At 43.4% G+C, this 19,210-nt stretch overlaps 1 protein-coding gene across 2 annotated transcripts in view; it reads left to right on the top strand.

Annotated features, from left to right (window-relative positions):
• Positions 1 to 19,210, top strand: part of FRMD6 (FERM domain containing 6) — a 133,639-nt gene that overhangs the window by 52,109 nt on the left and 62,320 nt on the right. Inside the window, exon 1 of one of the 2 annotated variants that reach the window (XM_081933898.1) lies at positions 12,710 to 12,916. The exons of the other annotated variant lie outside the window; for it this stretch is intronic. The gene's annotated coding sequence lies outside the window, so the exon portion shown is untranslated. Of the gene's footprint in view, positions 1 to 12,709; positions 12,917 to 19,210 lie in introns of those variants that run through there. 2 annotated transcript variants of the gene reach the window in all.

Here is a 19,210-nt window from a genome sequence, read left to right as displayed (position 1 = left end):
ACTGGGGACATCAGCGCAAACTACAATAGTTTGTTTCTTAATGTTGATCAGGTAGGTTTGTTTCTCTGTCAGCTGAGGTAGAACCCTGGGCTTCCATCCACTGCTCTAAAGTCTGCTTGCAGGGGAAACAAATTCATCCCCGACAAAGGTCCTGTCGCATTAAAAAAGAAAAAAACCAATTGCACGAAAACATTGGATTGTCATGTTTTTGTACACATGCCCCATTTAGTAACCTTTCAGGGTTACGACAGAGATGAAAAAGTAATTTGTGACCAGTTCTTGCATGTGCGACATTCACAGGTCTGTAAAGCAAAGGAAAACCAAAGTAAGAACATAAGCACAATTGTGATTTCACTTAGCAATTACTTCTAAGTGAATTATTTAGTGTAGAGTTAATACCACTTTATAATGCCTTGATAAAACCACACTTGGAATACTGCAATCAGTTTTTGGTTGCCACAATATGAAAAAGATGTGAAGACTCCAGAAAGAGTGCAGAGAAGAGCAACTAAGATGATTAGGGGACTGGAGGCTGAAACATATGAATAACGGTTGCAGGAACTGGGTATGTCTAGTTTAATGAAAAGAAGGACTAGGGAAGACATGATAGCAGGCTTCCAATGTCTCAGGGGCTGCCACAAAGAAGAGGGAGTCAAACTATTCTCCAAAGCACCTGAAGGCAGGACAAGAAGCAATGCCTTGATAGTAACTAATCAAGGAGAGAAGCAACTTAGAACTGAGGAGAAATTTCCTGACAGTTAGAACTATTAATCAGTGGAACAACTTGCCTCCAGAATGTAGAAGTTTCTAAGAAGATGTTGGATAACCATTTGTCTGAAATGGTATAGGATTTCCTGTCTAGGCAGGGGGTTGGACTAGAAGACCTCCAGGGTCCCTTCTAACTCTTATTCTATTCTATTCTATTCTATTCTATTCTATTAAGTTGCCAATCAGAGTTATGGTTGTAAATGAGGACCTACACTCCAATCTTTTTCAATTTAGAGTCCCCAGAAGTGTTCAGATTACAACTTCTCTCACACAAACCAGCTGCAAGGGCATTTGTTCTCCCACAAGTTGAAAGAACTGAGTTGTGGAAAGTTGGCATAGTTGCACATTGCTGGGGCTTGGTGGGCAGAGGGGCACTGTCTGTATATTCAAGTTTTATAAAATTACTATTTAGTTATTTGCTGGGAGTTCCCATGAAAATTTATTTCCATTCTATCTGCAATATGGATTGTGTTCATATAGGCATGTATTTGCCCCCTCTCTCATACCTTTTCAAAGAGTTGGAGAAATCGCTGTTTGAATACTCAGAGGACCCATCTCCCCACTGGAATTCTCAGTGAAAGATTGCTTTTCCCACTTCTAGGGGGGGGGGCATGAATCACTCTGTGACTTCAGCACCAATTAACCCCAACCTCTCCTTCATCCTAGAGCTTTCTCCATCTCTAAGAATTAATCATCTTCACAGGAAAGAACATTTTAGATACGTCCTTTGCACAAGAAGTAAATGGGGGTGGAATTATGGGGGGAGCTTCATTTCTTCTAAGAAGTTCCCTCTGTCTGAATGTTATATGATGTTAGAATGAATGGAAAACAATCACTTCAAAGATGAATGGAGTGGCTGCTGAAATTGGATAGCTGTGGTTCAGAACAGTGTGTGAAGTGGGTCTTCTGCCTAATGAATACCCTTAGTTATACTACACAAAGAGAGCCATGGCTAGGCCTTGCTTTTGTGAGGCTAGGTTTATCTTAATCCAGTCATCCTCAATCTGATGTCCTCTGGATGTATTTATTCATTGGTTAATCTATTTGCTAACTCAACTGATAAGGCTGACTAACTGATATCAATTGCCAACCTGCAATACATTAAAACAAAAGAAAACCACAATAAAGAACAATAACAAAACACCCTATTGTTCAGCTGTACAGCTTATTGAAAAGGTCACATTTTAGGGCTTTCAATTTTGTAAGCCTTGGGCTTCAATTTCTATATTTCCTAATCAGTATGAGCTGATTGGAGAAAGCATGCTTGGGGAAGACTGCCTTCCTGAACTGAGGCTATAATTTTCTAGAAAAGTCAGAATATGGTGCAGTCACTCTATTGTAAACCAATATAACAAAATAGGACACCTTCATTATAATAATAATAATAATAATATATTTATTTCTTAGCCGCACCCTCTCCCGAAGGACTGTGTCCCCATTCCTAAAAAAAAAACCATGCTTGTTATGCCATACAATTGGGGGATCTTTTCCATTCATTCTTTCTTAAGGCAAACTGGAATATAATCCATCTTTTTTCTTTCTGAATCACAACTGCACGATCCAGAAGCTCCACCAATTATTTTAGAGCCTCCAGAGATCTGTCAGAGGGAAAATATTGGTTTTTGGGGGATGTTTGAGGTGTATGTAAGACACATGGGACTTAGGCATCAAAGAGCCTTAAGGCATTCATTCTACTTCCAAAATCCCTGTCAACTATCCCCCAGAACTGGAACAACCAACATTGACCCATCCAGTCTGAGCAAAGTTATAGTATCCCATGAAAAACTGTATCTTCTATCTAGCCTGAATGAAATTGCAGGCGTATGATCTGAGTATGAATGGAATGTGTAGCAAATTGACCAAGAAAGCTTTTTATCCAGTCTTCCTGGTTGGCCTAACAGTGTAACATAGGAGATTCTGTTTGCTACTCTCAATGATACTCCCAAGCAATTTTCCATACATGTGAGATTTAGACGTTCAGCTGTATATCTGCAACTGGGTGAATGTATGACAAATAGAATGGAATGAATAGGAACATCTATTGATGGGAGAGCTGGGAGAACCTCTCTCAGGGTGGGCTTTACTATTGAGATTTTAGCTGCTGCTCACTCTGCACATAGGAGAGATCAATTCCTTAATTCATAGAAATGTTGCTGCCTGGGATGGCAGGCACTGCCCTGCATTCACATCACAATCCAGAATTCATGTTAGCCCTGAGCCTTTGTTCAATTAACCCAACTGTCTGGTTTCACGCAAACTCTAACCACACAGACAGGGTTCTTACAATATGCTCAGCCACCTTCCTTGCAGGGGAAAAAAGGAATCAAAGTTAATTGAGAAACTGGGCCATGCCTGTTGTGACAAGGCAGCCAGTAAGGCTGATCTGCTGTTATCACCAGGGTATTCTTGAGACTTTTAAGCCTAGATGCTAAGCTAATTCTTTAGAGCAGGAGTCACCAACTGGTGGTCCATGGTCCACTGGTGGTCCATGAGAAAACTTTGGTGGTCCACAGAAAAATTATCTGCATTTTTCATATTGCACTAAATCAGGAGCCCTCAAACTGCGACCCCTGGGCTGGATATCTGCAATGAATGGTTGTGTTGCTGCAGTCTTCTGTGCTGCTGGTAGTGAAGAGCCGGAGGGCCTCATTCCAATGGGTCTGGAACTGGCTGAGCCTCCAGGCGCTGGTACCTGGCTTTGCACTCCCACAGGTCTTCCCTCTGCTTGGAAAGCCTGTGCTTGTAGTCCTCAGTGAAGTGCTTCTGTTGAGCCTCCTTCTTGGTCAGATCCAATTTGAACTGAGCCAGCTGTTTTGCCAACTCTTTCTCATGGTGGCTGCTTAGCTCCAACAGCTGCTTCCTTAAGGAGCTCGGGAGGGCAGGCAAAGAGTAGCGAGTAGAGGCTGGCAAGGTGCCCCTCGACGTGAGTGACATTGAGTTGGCTACGCCCATCCAGTCACATGACCACCTTGCCATGCCCACCCAGCCGGTCATTAGGCAGATCACATTAGTGGTCTGCAGGATTTAAAGTTATGAATTTAGTAGTCCCTGATTTCCGAAAGGTTGGTGATCCCTGATTTAGAGTTCAGTTCAGGGTAACTTTTCTTTTATAGAGGGGACTGTTAAGAAAAGAGCTTCTGACCCTGCTGTTCTTCAAGTGATGTGCCCAAACTGCTTCCTGAACATAAGTAATCTCTATCTGGTCTCTTTTCATTTACTACTTATATGTGGAGTGCTTGGGAATTTAGGCTACAGATTTATTGAAAATTGTTTTCTGCAACAATTTAATGTTCTTTTGCAAGTAATGGGCATTGTTAAGTCACCCTACTTACTACAGGAGGAGGTGTTAGGAGTGCTATCTTGATTAGGACATTGATTGTCATTGGTTTCGGTTTTATTTGTTTTTTACTTTATTATTACCGTGACCTGCTCATAGTCTTTTTTGGAACTAAACAGGGTACAGGTGGTCCTCAACTTATAACCATTCTTTAGTGACCATTTATAACAGCACTGAAAAACCAGCTTATGATTAGTTTTCATACTTATGACTACTGCAACATCCCCATAGTCTTGTGATCAAAATTCAGGCAATTGGCAACTGGCATGTATTTAGGACAATTGTTTGTCCCAGGATCATGTGATCACCCAACCAGCTTCCAACAAGCAAAGTCAATGGGAGAAGCCAGATTCATTTAACGACTGGATGATTCACTTAATAACCGTGTTGATTCATTTAATCACTATGGCAAAAAAAAATGTCATGAAATGGGGTGCCATTCACTTACTACCTGCCTTGCATAACGATGGAAATTTGGGGATCAATTGTGATTCTAAGTCAAGGATTATCTACAGCATATACAGGATGGTAGGAAGTCTTGGCTGCCATATAGGCCCGTGTAAATGGAAAGGCAAGATAGGATATAAATCAGGGGTGTCCAAACTTGGGAACTTTAAGACTTGTGGACTTCAACCCTTCGGGGAGAGGGGGCGGTCTATAAATTCTGGGGGGAAAAAACAACTCCCAGAATTCTGGGAGTTGAAGTCCACAAGTCGTAAAGTTCCCAAGTTTGGACACCCCTGATATAAATGAAATAGTGTTTCAATATCATTACCACAAGTGTCAGTCCGCCCAATTTGGTCAGTTAGAAAAGAAAGACTCTTTGACTCCATCACTAGTGAAAGTACATTTTACTAAAGCAAAGTGGTTACAGCATTGTTTTGTTTGTTTGTTTTGTTTTATTGGATTTATATGCCGCCCTTCTCCCAAAGGACTCAGGGCGGCGTACAGCATTAAAAAACACATATTACAAAACTTAAAAATTAGAAACAATCCAAAAAACCGAATTAATATAACACTAACATTTTAAAAATTAGATAAAATTAACAGGCCAGGCCGGCTTGCTGAAAAAGCCAACTTTTTAGGGCACGTCGGAAGGACCGGAGGTCGGGGATTATGCGAAGCTCCAGGGGCAGCTCATTCCAGAGGGAAGGTGCTCCCACAGAGAAGGCTCTCCCCCTGGGGGTCGCTAGCCAACACTGTCTGGCCGATGGCACCTGGGGAAGCCAACTCTGTGGAATCGCACTGGACGGTGGGAGGCTACTGGTGGCAGTAGGTGGTCTCGCAGGTACGCTGGGCCTAAGCCATGGAGCGCTTTAAAGGTCATAATTAGTACCTTGAATCGCACCCGGAAAACAACCGGCAACCAGTGCAGGCCGCCTAAAAGGGGTGTAACATGGGAGCACCTAGGTACCCCCATGATAACCCGTGCGGCCGCATTCTGGACCAGCTGAAGCCTCCGGGTGCTCTTCAAGGGCAGCCCCATGTACAGAGCATTGCAGTAGTCCAGGCGAGAAAGGACAAGGGCATGAGTGACTGTGCATAGAGCATCCCGATCCAGGAAGGGGCGCAATTGACGTACCAGCATAGCAAAGTCATATCAGGTTTTTCATCTAGTATCTCTTACCACATATAAATACTATGCCAATGTTTTAACAATGTATAAAGCACTATTCTTCTCTTGCCTCAATCGAATCTTTAGGTTTACACACAGTGGTGGGATTAAAAAAAAATTACTACCAGTTCTGTGGGCATGACTTGGTGGGCGTGGCTTGGTGGGCGTGGCAGGGGAAGGTTACTATAAAATCTCCATTCCCTCCCCACTCCAGGGGAAGGATACTGTAAAAATTTCCTCCCGATCAGCTGGAACTCGGGAGGCAGAGAATAGATGGGGGCGGGGCCAGTCAGAGGTGGTATTTATCGGTTCTCCGAACGACTCAAAATTTCCGCTACTGGTTCTCCAGAACTGGTCAGAACCTGCTGAATATCACCTCTGTTTACACATCATTCTGAACTATAGTTTGTTTTAGAGTATTTGCTGAATGAATCATATTTAGCTGGTTCATATAAGTGTAGTCATACACTGAACTTTAGACTTACTATAATGAATGAACCCAGGCCATTATATCAGCTTTATATGCAGGAAAATATGTTGGGAAAAATGAAAAAAAAATCAAATACGGTATCATGATCAAAGCTAAGAGCCAACACTTCTTTTTAATCACCCTTCACAGTAATAGGATTTCTTTGAGGTGTAGATTATGCAATGAGGCCTCAGAGACAGACCAACACATGGTGATTGGGTATAAGATGCAGGCACTGAACAGCACAACCAAGTAGCTGGCGTTGTGTAAAGAAACATTTTACAGAACATGGGCTAGAACTTTCTAAGTCTAGATGGGGGGGTCCCACAGAAAGCTGAGGAGAATAAGAGGGCTAATATCCTGTGGCACTTCCAGATACAGACAGACAGGCAGATACTGACCAATAAACCAGACATCTTAATAGTAGACCAAGACCACAAGATAGAGATAATCAGTGGTGGGTTTCACATTTTGTTACCACTGGTTCGCCCCGCGTGTCCGTGTCCCTTCGGCGCATATGACCAGCCTTCCATGCATGTGGTTTGCTCGTGTGCGCGCCTTCCACGCATGTGCCTGGCCTCAAAAATGTGCCTAAATAGGATGGCATAGAGCCGGGGCAGGTTATTTCAGCTACTGGTTTGGTCGAACCGGTCTTAACCAGCTGAATACCACTTCTGGCGATGATGATAGATGTAGTGGTGCCAACTGACAGCAAATCAGGAAGAGGAAATGTGAGAAACTGTAGAAGCATGATGGCAAACCCATGGCACACGTGCCACAGGTGGTGCATGGAGCAATTTGTTAGGGGATGCGAGGCGTTGCTGAATTCGTCCTTCATTTTCGGCCATTTTTCACCCTCCAGAGACTTCCATGAAACCTTCAGAGGACAAAAAACAACCCAATGCTCAAACCGGAAATCCATTACGGAACTTCCAGGTTCCCTGTAGGGCTGTTTTTCTTCCTCCGGAGGCTTTAGGAAAGCTTCCTGAAGCCTCCAGAGGTCTCCGGGGGTGCAGGGGATGCCGTTTTTGCCCTCCCCAGGCTCCTAGAAACCCTCTGGAGCCTGCGTAGGGCGGAAAAGAGGTCCATCGTGTGCCAAAAGCAGGGGGAGGGCAGGGTCACGCGCATAGAATTATGGGCATGGGCATGCCCACGCATGACTCCCCTGCGCTCCCCCCGCTTTTGGCATGTGATGGGGAGAAAGTTAGCCATCACTGCTGTAGAAGGACCAGGGCTTGAAGGAGGCACTAGAGAGGAAATGGAAAGTAAAGGCCAAAGTGATCCCACTGTGGTAGAAGCAGTCGGGGCTTTGACTCCTGAGCTGGGAAAGTGACTCAAACAGATTTCAGAAATGACATCTGAGCTCTCTAGAGTTAGTCTAGAAAAATAAGAAGGACTGGAGGGGGCATGATAGCAGTATTCCAGTATTTGAGAGGCTACCACAAAGAAGAGGGGATCAACTTATTTTCCAAAGCACCAGGAGGTAAGACAAGAAACAATGGATGGAAACTAATCAAGGAGAGAAGCAACCTGGAATTGAGGAGAAACTTCCTAACAGTGAGCGCAATTAACCAATCAAATAGCTTCAGATGTTCTGGATGCTTCGTCATTGGATGTTTTAAAGAAGACACTGGACAGTCACTTATCTCAAATGGTACTCCTGCGTGAGCAGAGGGCTGGACTAGAAGACCCCCCAAGGTGTCTTCCAGCTCTATTCTGATTCTGATTCTCTCTGTCCAGAAGAGTGCAGTGCTAGGAACAGCTAAGATCTTGCACAGAGCTAAGATCTGGGAGAAAACCTGAGATTGAGGAAGTCACAGACCACCCATAAGGGTGAAAAGGAATTTTTTAAATAGAATATTGAAAGTATTTTGGGGTTGCTGAACTGTAATTCTTAACCTCAATCAGAGAGTGACCAGTGCTGAGACTTTACCACAGCAGCATCTGGAGGTACACATTCTTTAACTAAAATATATGAAGAACGGTTACAGGAACTGGGTATGTCTAGTTTAATGAAAAGAAGGACTAGGGGTGACATGATAGCAGTGTTCCAATATCTCAGGGGTTGCCACAAAGAAGAGGGAGTCAAACTATTCTCCAAAGCACCTGAGGGTAGGACAAGAAGCAATGGGTGGAAACTAATCAAGGAGAGAAGCAACTTAGAACTGAGGAGAAATTTCCTGACAGTTAGAACAATTCATCAATGGAACAACTTGTCTCCAGAAGTTGTGAATGCTCCAACACTGGATGTTTTTAAGAAGATGCTGGATATCCATTTGTCTGAAGTGTTGTAGGGTTTTCTGCCTGGGCAGGGGGTTGGACTAGAAAACCTCTAAGGTCCCTTACAATTCTGTTATTCTATTCTAACTGTAGCTTCTAATAAAAGGCAAGATATACAGAACGAGACACTGCTCCAAAGAAATCACTGAAAGTAGAAGTATGCTGAGGACTGCCCTACCCTTTTCAAATGATGTCTTGTGAAGAAGTAGCATCTGCAAGGTGACAGAGAAACAGCAAGATGTTTAAAAGCAATAAGCGGTATCCTGGGAAAGGAAAGGCTAGATAACTTAACTTTTCCATAGGATTGTGCTAGTGCAAACATTTATTACACCACAATTGGTTGTGGTGGTGATGGGAATTTACCATGCAATGCCTACCCTCCCCCCCCAAAAAATACATATTATATTGCAGAAACTATTTTCCTCATTCCCTGTGCATAGGATTTTGTATTTTCACTTTGTTGCTGCAACAATGCAATTATGCAAAAAATCTAAATAACATAGGCCAAAATTACGGAGGGCAGCTGATTGTCTCTGTAGAAGACCTTTCATTCTACTTGAGCAGATGTAGCATAGCACAAAGCCCAGGTAGAGTCCTTTCAGGCAAATGCTTCCTGAATTTTGAAACTCATCAATACTATTTACCAGTCTGCATTTTATTTACCAAGCTCCTGTATATTATAGCGGTCTGTCCATCTGTCTGATCTATCTATCTATCTATCTATCTATCTATCTATCTATCTATCTATCTATCTATCATCTATCTATCTATCATCTATCATCTATCATCTATCTATCTATCTATCTATCATCAATCTATCATCTATCTATCTATCATCTATCTATCTATCATCTATCTATCATCTATCTATCTATCTATCTATCTATCATCTATCTATCTATCTATCTATCTATCTATCTATCTATCTATCTATCATCTATCTATCTATCATCTATCTATCATCTATCCAGCTATCATCTATCTATCATCTATCTATCTATCTATCTATCTATCTATCTATCTATCTATCATCTATCTATCTATCATCTATCTATCTATCTATCTATCTATCTATCTATCTATCTATCTATCTATCTATCATCTATCTATCTATCTATATCCAGCTAGCTATCTAGCTATCATAAAATGATGTGACTCTTTTTCATTCAGATGATGATGGCTGGAGATTTAGCTGTAGGAAGCACTTTGCATTGTTATTCACCTGCATCCTCTTATGTGCCAGATTTCATCATTAGTGAATGTATTCAAAATGCAAACTTTACAGGATCTGGTAGTTACTGGCATTGAATTAAGTGGTCATTCCTTTTAAATCAAGTGCATTCTCATCACTTCTATTCTTGTTGCCTCTATCGTTAACACTACTGGTGTGTATGGATGCTAGCCGCAGTTGCACCAATTAAAGATTTTAACTTCCAATTATTATAGTTCCCATGCAGTTAGGTAAATAGCCAGGATTTATTTAGATGGCCTGGGAGTCATGTGGACAGACCTTTACAGTAGTATACATTTAAAAACCACAACAATCCCTTCTTACACACTGTAAATTGTTATAATGGGGGGGGGGGAGTAGATTGTCTAGAGAGAAAGAAGAAAATAATAATCCTGAAGAGAATGCCTAAAAGTTACATATACTTAATGGATTTTGCTGGGTTACAGCCTAATGTTTCCCTCCTTACAGTTCTGTCTATGTTTTGCATAAACTTAGCTTCCTACAAATATATCACTTTTTGCCTTTCTCCATGTACAGTAGAATTACTGGCTTATTCTGCCTCTACAGTTTACTGCAGCTGTGTGCACACTTGCTAAACCAGTGTTCTTCAGCCTCAAAATATTCAAGATGTCTGGACTTCAATTCCTAGAATTCCCCACAGCATACTGACTGGAGAATTCTGGGAGTTGAAGTCCACCTATCTCAAAGTTGCCCAGGATAAGACCATTGTGCTAATTTATGACCTATGAGTTATCACCTTGCTGTTTGTATGTACACTGAGAGCTTATGTATCGTAGACAAATTCCTTGTGTGTCCAATACGTGCCCAATAAAGAATATTCCTATTCTGTAAGTGCTGCCTTAGAAACTGCAATAGATTTATTCACAAAACACATTAAATCAGAACAAAACTGTTATAGGGTAATGATCTGATTCATGTAGCACTCTAAAACATTATTCGGTTTGTTTGTCTTTGGCTTAGCCATAGTAGTTGGTCAATCTTGATTGACAACCTAACTTGCTTTGCAAATGCAGCGTTTTAAATCAGTACAGAAAAACACATACTGCTGAGTTTGGTGAATATCCCGTCCCTTTGCAGTAATTTGTTTTGTAGCCTCACCACTCAGCTTTTGCCAATGCAAGTCCTCGCTGTGTGAGCAAGACTTATTCTCAGACTTACGTTTACAGACTATAACATAAAATTGCAGTGTTTTATCTTCTTCCCTGAAAGCAAGCATCACTCAACTACATAAGACTTACTTCCGAGTAGTATATTTATATAAGGTTGGAGCGTTCCTCTCAGCATCTTCTCTGCAATAAGGAGATAATTTCAATTTATGAATACTTTAGAGAAAATTAAATATAAAACTATTTTGGTTAAAATACTTCAAGGTTTCCTCTGGCTATTAAAAAGGCATTCTCCCAAAACAATAGCACAAGAAATGCAGTGAAACATAATGTGATAACAGCCAAAATAGTAAGGCAATTACTGCCGAGGGGAGGGCAAAGGTGCTCACATTGCTTGACGCCTTTCGGATACCATTAGGTTGGTGGGTGGCGCTATGCCCAGCTGGAGCAAGGGGTTGCCGGGCAGCTGCTCTCATGAGCAGCTGCCTAGCAATGCCCCTTTCCAGCCGGGCAGAGCACCACTCACCGACTCAGTAAGTAAAGGCGCTAAACCGTGTGGCGCTCTGCCCAGCTGGAAAGAGAGGTTGCATGAGCACTTGTCCTGCCTCCAGCTCGCGTGCCTCCCAGCCTCACCATACCCAGCTCTCCCTGAGGGCTGGGCCAGGGAAGACTTCCCGCAGTGGAGCCACGGTAGCAGCGGGGCCACGGCGGCGGTGGTTAGGCTGGGAAGCACGCGAGCTGGAAGCAGAACAAGGGCTTGCGCAACCTCTCTTTCCAGCGGGGCAGAGCACCACGTAGCTTAGCGCCTTTGGGATATTACTGGGTCGGTGAGTGGCGCTCTGCCCGCCTAGAAAGGGGGGGTTGCTGGGCGGCTCCTCATGAGCGTAGTCACCTCATGGCGGCTTTGTTGTGCTGCTTCGACAGTGCAACACAGCCGTTTGCCCCTGAGGCTGTGCCCGGCTCTTCGGGCGCCCACTCGCAAGAGCAGCCACCTGGCAATCCCAAACCAATAACCCCCCCCCAATAATAAGGCCCAAGCAAAATTTGGGGGGGATGTCAAAAGAAAATAAGACCCTGTCTTATTTTCAGGGAAACATGGTAGTTCAAAGGCCTCAATTCTTTGGCGCTCAGCCTTTCTTATGGTCCAACTTTCACAGCCATACATTGCAACTGGGAAAACCATAGCCTTGACTATAGGCACTTTTGTTGGCAGGGTGAAGTCTCTGCTTTTTAGTATGCGGTCTAGATTTGCCATAGCTTTCCTCCCCAGGAGCAAGCATCCTGGGAGGAACTGATCATATCAACTATTATATCCATAGCTATTATATTCACACGCAGGTCTACCAACTTGGTGTAACACTCAAAATCACATTCCTTGACAATCGAACTATCACCACCATCCCTAAAGGCCCTTGGAGCACCAGTAGCAAGAGTTCCTCTGAGCCCTTGCAGACTATAGTCCCCTCGTGATTCCATAACGACCCCGAACCATAGAGTTGAGTTCCCGAAGGTTCTTAAGTTTTGGATCGAAGGCGACCATCTCGGACTCGTACACCTTTTCTTCTCAGGCTCGCGAATCCTGCCAACTGCTGCATAGTTGTGGGTGACGCTCATTCTCCTAGAAGAGAATGTTATGCTTGGGGAAAGGGTTGGTACTAAGGGAGGAAGAGGAGGGGGGGCCACAGGAACAGACCCACCGGGATCGCCCTCCTCCCCGTAACCAAGGGCTAGCTTGGGAAGTTCTGGATCTCAGACGCGGTCCTCACACGGCCAAGGGCAGCGCGCGGCCCGCTTTGCTACAGCAAGGGAGCAGCGAACGGAGCGCCACGCACCGGCCACCCCCGCCGGCGGCTCTTGGTACGGTCCCCAGCTTGCCTCTTTCCATGTGTTGTGATTGAGGCTCCAGTCGACTCCAGAGCAGGGAGAAGGGAGGAGCGGTTGTAACTGCGAGAGGAGCACCAGCGAGGAAGGCAAAAAAAAAAAAAAAAAGCAGCCTCCGCAGCGAAGCAGGACCGGGGCTCCCTGCACAGAGTGCGGGGAGGAGGCGCGGCGGTATCGTCGTAGGAAGCCGTTCTCCTTTCCGGCGGAGGTAAGAACTCGGCTCGCCGAGTGGCCGGTGGGCTGCTTGGGGAATCCCTGCGCTTTTCAGCCGCTGCTTTTTTTTTGAACAGGAATGCAGAGCCCGGGCCGGGGAAAGAGAGGGGAAGGGAGGAAGGAAGAGCAGGGCGAGCGGGATGGGGTGCCCCTGCCGCGCTTTTCCTGGCCAAACTCGGCTTTCTTCGGAAGCGAAGCGCGCGCAGCGGGCAGCGGCGTCGGGAAGCCTGCCTTTCGGGGAAGGGGCTCCAACTAGGGGCAAGGCTTCTGGGGGGACGCGGTATCGCCCAGATTTAGGATCGCTTTCCTAAAAAACTTTGACGGCTTTCCATAACGGCCGAGGGTGGGGTGGGGGAGGCTGCCGAAACGACGCCGCGATTCTCGTGGGAGTGGGCTTTCCCGGAAAGAAAAAAAAGGGGGAGGCCAGCCGATTCCTCTTGGCGAGCTGCTCCAGTTCGGTGCCTTTCGGATGCGCGGACGGTAACTTCTAGCATCTCCAGTCAGCAGGACCATTGGACGGAGAAATTGGGGAATGGGGGGGGGGGGATCGCAGGAAGCGCTCGGGGTCTCGAGGCACAGGATTTGTCTGAATCTGATTGTGTGAAGGGGGGAAAGGTGGGGGTGGGGTGTCGGTCCAGCAGCTGTGGGCAGGACGCTTTGCTCCAGCTGCAAGAAGGAAGGTTTCCTTGATTTGGAAGCTTGGAATGGTTCAAATCCGTGTGCCGGGACTCGAGTATTGTTACATGGGTCTGCTTGAACAATTTTACCCCACCACTCGCCGGGAAATTGGGGTGGGGGTGGTGGAGGATGGGGCAGAAATAGAGGCTTTCAGACCATCTCCAGCAAAGAGATGCTTACTTTAAACCTTTAGGAGCTGCCTCAGAAAAGTTGCAGCGCAAGGTGAGCTAAGATGAACTTAGCTGGACTTTTCCACAGACGGCCAGAGCTGGCCAAAAAATAAAGACAAAACCCTCCTTTGGCTTGATGGGACCGGAGATGGCCTCCCCTTTAATGCTGGAATTCAACTGCTTCATTCAGTTTTTTCTGAAAAGAAAGGGTGAGCTCCCAACAGTGCCTTGAAGTCAGTGTTTTTCTTCTAGAGCGATGGGACTTGAGAGGGTATAACTGTGTAGACAGAATCAAAATAAGCAGCTTTGTGTGTGCATGATCTAGAATGGCATCCAGGCACCTCATTCTTTTTCCCCCTGAATACTTTTCTCTCCCAATCATGCTTTAATATTTTAGCAGTTTTGTTTTGGGGAGCCTTGGAGTAGTTATCTTCAAGGTAGTCTGGAGATAAGAAAGATGAGTGATGTTGCCCTGAAGGATTAGTACAGACTCCGAGACCGGTCCTACAATAGAGTCCTAGAGGGATGTTTGATAAGGGTGAACATTTACTTCTAGTTGTAATAGGTCCCTATCTCAGAGGGAAAAGCCTGTTGCAGCTCTGCAGTGCTGAGGTTCAGTCTGCTAGGCCATCGGTCACCAACTAATGGTCTGTGGACCACTAGTGTTCTGCAAGAAAATTTTGGTGGTCCACAGAAAAATGTTTGCATTTTTGCATTTTTTTATATATATTGCACTAAATCAGGGATCCTCAAACTATGGACCATGGCCCAGATACGACCCGCCGAAGCAATTTCTCCTTCTCGCTGACAGGATGGGATCCTTCAGGCACCTAGCTTGGCTGCCTGTTTAGTAGCTCCAGTCCTTCCCTCCCTGGGAGTCCAGGCGCTTCAGTGAGCAGTACGCTAAACTTTCGCCAGGCTCTTTGAAAGACAGAGTTTGCATGGGGCCGATCTAGCACCTGGGCTGGCTACAAGACAAACATTCATTCTTGGCCGTATTTGAGATTCCTAGCTGCAATTGACAGCAAACCTAGGGTTGACCCAGGGTGCTTCTTTCTGCTAACAGGTGGCCAAGCTAAGTGCCTGAAGGACCCCATCCTGCCACTAATTCATATTAGTGGTCCATGGGATTTAAAATTATGAGTTTAATGGTCCCTGAGATCTGAAAGATTGGTGACCCCTGTGCTAGGCCACATATGAGCTCTGAAAAGGACACTCAAATACAGTTCCTATGTACATTTCTGTGGAGTCTTTGGTACTGTCTTGAGCTCTATTGTTTGCTTGCAAACACTTCTCTACCTGACTAGGTAACATCTTCAATGCTAATAAAACATCTGTAAACAAATAACTAAGCTTCGAGACCACCCAGACTCTATGGCTCAACCCCTGAGCACCAATTATTCTCTTCTATTAGTATTTCTGGGGTTTGTTCTGTGTTTAAATTCAAGTTCAACTTCCTGATTGTTGAACTATAAGACTATTGCCAAGTTCGGAAGTGTTATAGTTAAAAGTACAAACACTCTTATTTAGCAAACTAGATTGAAGTTAAAGTTTGCAGTTTGATAGCCTCAAAGCAACTGTTACCCTACATTAGCCTTGCTGGTAGAGGTTCATGGGAATTGTAGGCCAACTTACCTTGTGTCCATCATATTGAGGGAGGTTAGGCTATTTGCTTTTACTTGTAAACGTTCGAGGTGGGTGAAAAACGGGAGTGTGTTGAGCTCAGCATTAGCCTTAATGGAAATTATTCTAAGTTTATGTCTGCTATAGATCTGCTGATTGGATAAGAGCAAAGCATCATCTACTTTAGTTCTTCATCTGATCCTACCTTGCAAGAATGTTGTCACAATTACCAAGAAGTTTTTATAAAAAAAAATACAGTATTAAGACTGTAGGAGATCTTATAGATTTTAGAAGCAGCAATTGAGGCCCAGATCTGAACCAACATTGCTGCTCTTGGAATAAAATCTTTAGAAAAACTGCATTTGAGTTCCACTTCACTTTGGCTTCCCAGCATAACCTTTTCATCTGTTGAAGAAATAGCTGTTTCAGTTTGACATCAAAAGATGTGATAATGTTAAACTAAGACATTCTACAGAGACACCTGGAAAATAGTAGATTAGCCTTTGATTAAGAGGCCCAGGTCTGTGCATTAGGGTGTTATTATGCAGACATCAGGTGGGGTTCATCAAGCTGAGCCGTGATGTGTTGATGAAGATATAAATTTCATGCAACATCCTAAGCCAAAAACAAGTAAATCTTGCTGTCACTTAGTGCAATGTGTGAACTTAATCAGCAATGTCCTACCTCCTAGGTTTTAATTGCTTGTGTTTCTCCAATTACTCTCATTTGTCAATGGTGACTGTACATGTTTTATATGTCCCTTTTTGGGAGAGGGGGCGGTCTAAAAATCTAAGAAATAATAATATATAGATAGGTAGTCCTTGATTTACAACAGTTCACTTAGTGACTGAAGTTATAACGGCACTGGAAAAAATGACATGACCATTTTCACACCTATATACCATTGTAGCATCCCCATGGGCCCATGATTTACATTGGGATGCTTGACAACTGACTTACGTTTATGACGGTTGCAGTGGCCCAGGGATCATGTGATCCCCTTTAGCGACCTCCTGACCAGCAAAGTCAATGGGAAAACCAGATTCACTGAATGACTATGTTACTAATTTAATAATTGCAGTGATTCGCTTAACAAATGCGGCAAAAGTCGTAAAAGGAGGCAAAACGCACTTACCAGATTTCGCACTTAACATAAATTTTGGGCTCAGTTGAGGATTACCTGTTATACAGCTTTATAGAATTGTCAGGATGTCTCTGTTACATTTCACTGCCCTGCCATATGTTTCCTCCTTAAACCTTTTCTTTATAACCATGTTAGTGTATATAGACGAACTTGTCAAAGGAGAATATTTGACTAATATTGAGCCCCAGATTCTGGGTGACAGCAGTTATGCTCACACCCAATTTCTGAAAAGTGTCTAATGGATAGCTATTGCTGAGTTAGAAAGACCTTGATCTCCCCCAGCAACATTGTTCTTGCATTCTTCTGCTCTCTAGGAATTGGTTCAAGGGCTGTCCTTTGTCCTGACCACTGAGATATCTTAGAATTGACATGCAAATTACTACGGAGAGTCAGAAACAATGAAGACTTGCAACCTAACCAGTCAACCTCTCAACAGCTGAACCCTGACAATATCTCTGCTGTGGAAGGAGGTGGTCTACACACCATTCTAAACAGAAAAAAATGCAATATGATCCTAACCTCCCCGTGATTTCTGGCCATTCTTGTCCTTGTTATTTATTTAATGAAAATGACTAATCCATCACAATGTGTTCCTCTATTGGCATCTAAAAGTCCTGTGCTATCACTATCTCTGCATTGTAGGATATCATATGTGGATCCATAGGTCTTTAGAAAAACAAACAAGGTTATGGGTGGATCTGCCTGTCAAAAGTGTAAAATCTATCTGTGGCCTTTTGTCTGAAAGATTTCAAGTTGCATAATCACAGAAGATTCTTGGGACAGTCTAGAAAACTGGCATCCTATGTCTTTCTATTTTGGATGCATAATGGACCTACAGATGGACACACCATGATTTACTGAATAAGCCACAATTTTACCCAGCATGCTTAGTTAAGCATCCAGGTTGCTCTGCTAAAAGTCAGATCATTGCTGGGGGAGGGGTGTATATAAAAAGTCTCTTCCAGTATACAACTGCTTTGTGAGATTAATCCTATTACTACACAAAAACAGAGAAGCATACCTTATATTTGTTTTCATAAGTGCTACTGTTAAGCATTCTGCATTACACTGCTGTTCAATGTACCTCTAAGTTTTCACACAGACTTTCTCGATTGTTGAGAGCTTCAGTAGTATAAAAATGTCTGCTGTATGGCTTTCTTGCTGCTTCCTTTTGGGACCAGCAATATATTCATATTTGTTTTTTGCTCGTGTCTGCATTGCTTTTTGCTGCATAAGCAGCTCTTTGTGCTCATGGTACGTTGTTCAGGAAAACAACAAGCAACCTGAAAAGGTGGTAAGAAAGAAACATGAAACCAGGTAGCAAAGGGGTAACTTAAAACCAGAAAGACATTGTGAGTAAATCCTGTTAGAGGTGTACAAGACATTTTGCAGACTGAACTGCTGTTTTGAGCTCAAAAATATTTTTTCTAATTCCAGATACATTTCAAACTTAGACTTCGAGCTGTTTTGAATTGGAAATGGGTATTTTGACCATTTTCAGATGATACCTATAAAAGAGGTGTTTGGACACTCCTGGTTGGACCAAACTCAAAAGTGGAGCATTTTGATCTTGAAATGGTTTGGCTTCACCCATCTCTGCAGTTTATCAGGAATATTGTGCTATATCGCAGGGATACAAAAGGCCTCAGTTTAGTGTCAAGGTACGGTATACCATGTTCAGTCCATTTGGGTACATGAGGGTTGTGCAAAGATCCTACCTGTTTCCCCAACTACTTTAGTTTTGCCAGCTTTAGTTTTTGAAGTAATAGCTATGCTGGGTTTATGCGTCTACATATATCTTTCTTCTACTTTCTTTCTTTTTAATAACTGAAAAATAGCAAACATCCAGAACTGAATGAAGAATCTAAACTACTATTTGCAAATGCCTTATGTTGATGAAACGTCTGTTTCTTCTCTTGTAAGATGTGTTCTAGATGAGTATAGAGAATACTTTTGTGGTTGCTGAGGTCATAATGATGTCATTGGCCTACTTAAACATAGATGCATGTATTGGGATGTTCTAAACAGTATCTCATCCTCTGTATTTTTGTGTGTGTGTGCATGCGTGTACACACATTATGTGACTATCTGAACAAGTCCATACAGTTTTCTTGGCAGCATTTTCAGAAATGATTTGCCATTGCCCAGAACCTTCGAAAGACTGGACCAAAATCATCCACAGCTGGTTTGCTACCTACGGCAGGACTAGAATTTAGGATTCCTCAATCTACTCTAGGACCTTACATTTTAGCCCAAACTATCTATTATCAGGCAATATTTTAAAAGGCTGAATATATTCAAATTGTTGTAAGATTTTGAAATATCCAGATCTTTTTTCAGACATGGTGCTGCAAAGTCCTAGATGGTAGAAGGAAAGAAAAGGGGAAAAAACGTAATATTGAAGCTCTGAGGCTGTCACAATCAGAGTTTTAAGATGGAACAAAAGAAGAATTGCTTGAGGAACGAAGAACAATTGAACTCTAGTAAGTGTCTTGGGACTCGGTGGCTCATGGCTAAGACACTGAGTTTGTTGATCAGGAAGGTCGGCAGTTTGATGGTTCAAATCCCTAGCGCTGCATTAACAGAGTGAGCTCCCGTTACTTGTCCCAACTTCTGCCAACCTAGCAGTTCGAAAGCGTGTAAAAATGCAAGTAGAAAAATAGGAATCACCTTT

This window comes from Natrix helvetica (genome assembly GCF_964273705.1).
Source record: "Natrix helvetica genome assembly, chromosome: 1".
NCBI classification, from domain to species: Eukaryota; Metazoa; Chordata; class Lepidosauria; order Squamata; family Natricidae; genus Natrix; species Natrix helvetica.
This window is presented reverse-complemented; position numbering and strand designations above follow the sequence as displayed.